The 5,160-nt window shown below is 40.1% G+C and overlaps 1 long non-coding RNA gene across 1 annotated transcript; it reads left to right on the top strand.

Moving 5' to 3' along the window:
• Nucleotides 1-21: 21 nt before the first annotated feature.
• Nucleotides 22-4,935, top strand: LOC106888087. The gene is made up of 3 exons (XR_001412031.1): nucleotides 22-89; nucleotides 4,298-4,441; nucleotides 4,575-4,935. It is a non-coding gene; the product is annotated as an uncharacterized LOC106888087 (long non-coding RNA).
• Nucleotides 4,936-5,160: the final 225 nt, after the last annotated feature.

Genomic DNA, 5,160 nt, shown 5'->3' with positions numbered 1-5,160 from the left:
GAAAAAAAAAAAAAAAAAAAAAAAAAAAGCAGCAGGAGGTTGTAACACATCAAGACATCATCAGCAAATGGAAAAAAGCCTCAGGAAAGGTAAGAGACAACACTTTTTATCAAGCCAAACTTGTTCCCTCATTTGTTTAACCCCTGCCAAATAGGATGAGTCAGAGATTTTACTTTTTCCTGGTGTTAGATATTTAGCCAAATATTTGGTTCAGAAGATGGTCCCATCAACACAGGGATTTGAATTTCTGCTCTGAATCAGTTCTGTAGCATCTTACGTCCGTAGCCTCATAAAGAGGGACCCCCTCAGATGAGCACACATGGTGTGTGAGGAGCAGGCTGGAGGCTGGAGGGTTTCGGGCTGGGCTGTGACTGAGGTGTCTGTCTGCAGAGAGGAGGGAAGGAGAGGGATGCTGCAGCGCTGCTTACCCAGTGTATGGAGGCCTGGCTGGATGAGAAGGTGTTTGGAAGCAGTTGCGTAAATCTCATTTTCAGTGCACAAAACTTAAGAAGATTACTTTCAGATTTTTATATTCCCATGCTGCCTATTGGATAAGCATTCTTTCTTATTTTACAGAAAGAAAATGCAGAAGATTAAGTAACCTCTTTAGGATTTTTAGAACTCTAGTAGGTGATTTGGAAATAGAATGAAAACTTTCTGATTCTGTGGCAGCTCTTTTCGCAATTAGATTGTCTTTCTCACGTACATCATGCTCCTCAGCTGATACTATTGGTGCATTTGTTCTTTATATCAACGTGTTCTCTATATATATTTCTCCTGAGACTTGCAACGTATGTAGTGATTTTTAATTTTTTTTTTCTCCTATAACCATCTCCTTGTTTCCTCTCTCCATTGTTTCTGTAGCCACATCTTTTGGTCATTGGGGTCACCCCTGTGAGAGGTTTTACAGCACGTTTGTGATATTGGTGCTAAAAGGAGGAGGCTCACAATATAAAATATTGGAAGAGGGATAAAAAGATCAGTTTGAGCTATTGTGTCAGCGAGACATTAATGTGAGTCCTGCTAAGCCTATGTCTTGTAAAACTATCCCATAAATTTTCCTTCTGTCATGACTTGAATTTGCAAATGGGAGCAGATTCACATAGTGTTTGGAAACAGAGGCTGTGACACGGAACTGATGAATTCTGCTCTGTATTTTGTATGTCTGTGTCCTTGCTTTTTGTCCTCATAAAGGCATGACATCACGCACAGATTGAATAGTCTTTCTTACTACAAAATGAATCTGCTTTGTGACCGTCTGTGCTTCGTCCTTTAACACCGTGTGAGCTACTACCGCAATAATAAAAGTTTGTGGTCTGTAAACTATGTCTCTTAACCTATTGCTGAGTAAGACCATCATGTAAGTGCTTTTGGACAAGTTATGAAAGTTTTCCTGTCTATTGACCCTGTATGCCCCTGGCATACTGAGACAGGAATTCCAAAGGCCCTCCTGTTTACCAAGGTATTATTCATGTAACAAGCCATAGGGAGTTCTCTTCTGGGCCAGTGTACATGGGCAGTGCTTCCATTGTTAATCATTGACATAGTCGTGATAAAAGAATCGTTTTGATCTATTAGCATTCAAGAGAGTTTTAATTTACTGACCTGCTCCGCTCTGAGCAGGGGTCCAGAGATAACCCTGAAAATATGCAAAACTGGCACACGTTCACAGGGTGAGGAGCAGTCCTTTTCCTGTGTGTGTGTCTGCACAGAAGATACATTAGAAATAAGGAATAAACTGAGTGTCTGCTTATAAAGTTCAGGGATTGATGATTTTCTTTCTTGTACAGTACAATATAGAATCAGATCAGTTTATTATGGTGGAGCTTAGTTGATCTGATAGAGTTTGGTCAATTACATTTCCTTTCCTGTTTTTACAGATGACTGAATTTTTCCCTTGGGATACGGTGTGTGGACTGAAGTAAAAGGCTTTGGTCCTTCAACCCCTTTCTCAAAGTGAAGCAGACACAAGTAAAATTTACTATATCTCAGTAACAGCTGTGTTACAAGTGTGACTTGTGCTCAGCACAACCATGAGTGTACATAGAAAAGAGGAACTTTGCTCCCGGCGCACAGATATTACCTGATACAACCACAGGGTCAGACAGAAGAGGTACAGCCATAGCCAGCTTTCTGTCTCATGTTCTGAACACAATGCACAGAGATTTATTTCATTTGGTGTGTTGCAATAGCTGTAGCAAACTAATTTAATGGAATAAATAAGAAACAACACAGAGGCACAAGTCTAGTAATTTGCATACTTAGTAGACTTCCTGAATCTAAAAGTCAACAGTGTTTACGGTATCAAAGTTCCCTGCCTTCAATCTTCTCCACTGTTAACTGGCAGTTTACTGTAAGCATCAAAGTATAAACATGTCTTGAGGGAGGATTTGAAGTTGAATGCTAATTAATTGGAGCGGGGTTTTCTAGGTTTAAGGGTTAGTGTGGAAAGCAGGCTTTGGCATAAATAAACAAACAAGGAGCAAAAACTGGTGTCTAGCTGGAAATAATAGGATGACAGATGAAAACCACTGTGGAGGACAAACCTGATTGAGCGCTGTAAATGTAGGGATGAGGTGAGGGCAAAAATCAAAGATGTTAGCAGAAACTCTGACTGATTGTAACTGCATTTTTGAAAGATTTAATTTAAAACATAGCATGACTAGTATATAAATTTGTTTTGCACGCATTCTGATTAGTTTTGGTAGTATCCTCATCCCCTTGATTTTCAGCATCAGCAGAGAGATGAAGCTTAAATCTAGCCTGGACTATAACAGATTATGTTTTATTTCCTCTGTACACAGCCTTGAAGAATGCAATTTTACAGGTGTTAAAATAACTTTCTTACTTAGGTCTCCAGGGTAGGATCAAAAATATATATGATAAAGCTAAGTTACATTGTATGCTTTGGATAGTGACCATGTATACAGCAACCAAGCTTTGCCATAGCTGAGAGGCAGGATCACTGCGTTAGAGAAAGAGCACTAATGGCTGCAGTCACAGCCTGCATTATCTCACCCCCTCATCCTCACTGGGGAAGAAGGGGAGAAGAGTGGAGATGATAAGCAGTTTTACTGGGGGTAAATGGCAAATAAGAAAACAATTTTAAAAAGGGAACTTTAACATTGCTAAATAATAATAATAATAATAATAATAATAATAATAATAATAATAATAAAGGACAGAAGCTCATTTGTTTTGATGTTGCAGACCACTCAGTTCTGGTGGCTGAACTGTTTCATTGCCCAAATAAGATGTTTGCAAAACCTCAGTAACCACTCTGTAGAAAAGGCTATTGAAGAGTTTCCATGGAATGTGTTCCATGATGCCATTTGCATTGCACGATTTTATGAGAGTCCAGATATTTAATAGTTCTGTTTCTCAGATCTTGTATGACAGACCTTCCAAGCACTTCCTACCTTATGAGAATATCACTGCCTGGACTATCAAGGAACAAGAAGAATAAGGCAATGACAACAGAAATATTCTTTAACTTAGTACAAAGAATACTTTTGAAATTATTTAATTATTCTGGATTTGTGAGAGATTATTTCAGAACAGGATTAAATGATTTAAAAAACTTGAAGCTTGTCCCTTCTGAAAGCAACTTTGCTTTCAGCTTGCTTTTCGTTTTGGATGAGAGTTAACAGCCTGAGACTTCACTGGGGTTTCAGAAGCACAAAAATATTTTCTTTTTTTTTTCAGGAGTTCCTTGTATCTTATATAGAAGTGTAAGATCTTGCAAATTTGGTTTCCCAGTTTTAGGGTGTCTCTTTGGTCCACTGTTTTGATCTCTTGAAAATGTGTTTCAAAGTAGTAAGAAAATTTAGTCTTTTTGTTAATGAGCTCACAAGCTTTCCCGATGAATGTGACTGCACATACCAAACATACTTGCACGCTCACAGGTGGGGTAGCTGTGCTCGCCTTGGGGCAGGGCTGGTGCATCTTAGGTTGTAAGTAAACACACATCTCTTGCACTGAGTAATTGGTGCTAGAAAGAGCTTGCTTCAGCAGTTGTGTTGGCCAGATTAGCAATGAAGCTGGCTCTTCCCTTTGTGTCAATTTGGGATGAAAATTAAGAGAATCAGCTGAAAAATCTTTCGTCAGAATCCTAACCAGACTGTACAAAATGATTAGAGCTTTTGAGAGTTTTAAAGTTTCAGATTGCCAGAGGAATTATTAAGTATGTACTTTAAATACAGCTTTCCTTTTTCACTGTCATGATCACTAGTGTTTACATGGGAACTAGTGCATACGGCCGTACAATGAGAATAAACTATATTGATCCTGTTCTTAGCTTTGCCTCAGGACTTAGCTTAATCATTTGGTCCAGCCCAGCTTCGCCTGGCTCATGACATCTCTGGACCTGTGTATCTGCTGCTGTCTGTACTCAGAGAATGATGGACACCTCGGATTCACCAGCAGGAACACTTTGCTTTGGGTAATTGCAGTTGTTCACACCCGTACTCTCCACGTTGCTGCTCTTCAGGGGTGCTGCAGCCATTCACGCAGTGCTTGCTGAATTTTTGAGTATTTTTGACTTATTTTTCAACGTATTTTTCTATATTTTACAGCCTGCCACGTTAAAGCTGTGATATTTGTCTTCAGTGTGTTGGACTGTAGATTGCAGAAGTACAGCCACTGCTTCCCAAGCTTCACAGCTGCGTCACAAACAACCCCTACAGAGGACACAGAGGAAGGACACACGTCCAGCTGAGCTTCTTGTTAAAGAACTGCAAAGCCGCTCCCAGATGGCCTCTGGGACTGTAGTTTGTAGCAGAATATTCTGAAACTACGGTAGGTGAGGGGCTGATCCATCGCCAGCAGAACGTCTGTGCGGCAGAAACGAGGCACTTCCCTAGGAACAGTGTTTTCATCAGTGTCCAGAGCTCACGTGTCCCTCTGTCCGTTCAGCTGCCTTCTGGTAATTCCCTCAATCAGTGTCCAGAGCTCACGTGTCCCTCTGCCTTCTGGTAATTCCCTTAACTTCAGCTATCTCAGCTGTGACATGGGGGTAGGAAAGAAACATGCCTCAAATATTTTGATAAGGAATAACACCGGTTCTGCCTACCCACATTATAAAGTATGTGGATCCCGATACATTTAACAGCAGGTATAGAAATATTAACACGAAGACATTTGAATGGTCAGAGATTACAA

The sequence above is a fragment of the Calidris pugnax genome, unplaced genomic scaffold, assembly GCF_001431845.1.
Source record: "Calidris pugnax isolate Ruff unplaced genomic scaffold, ASM143184v1 scaffold28, whole genome shotgun sequence".
NCBI lineage: Eukaryota > Metazoa > Chordata > Aves > Charadriiformes > Scolopacidae > Calidris > Calidris pugnax.
This window is presented reverse-complemented; position numbering and strand designations above follow the sequence as displayed.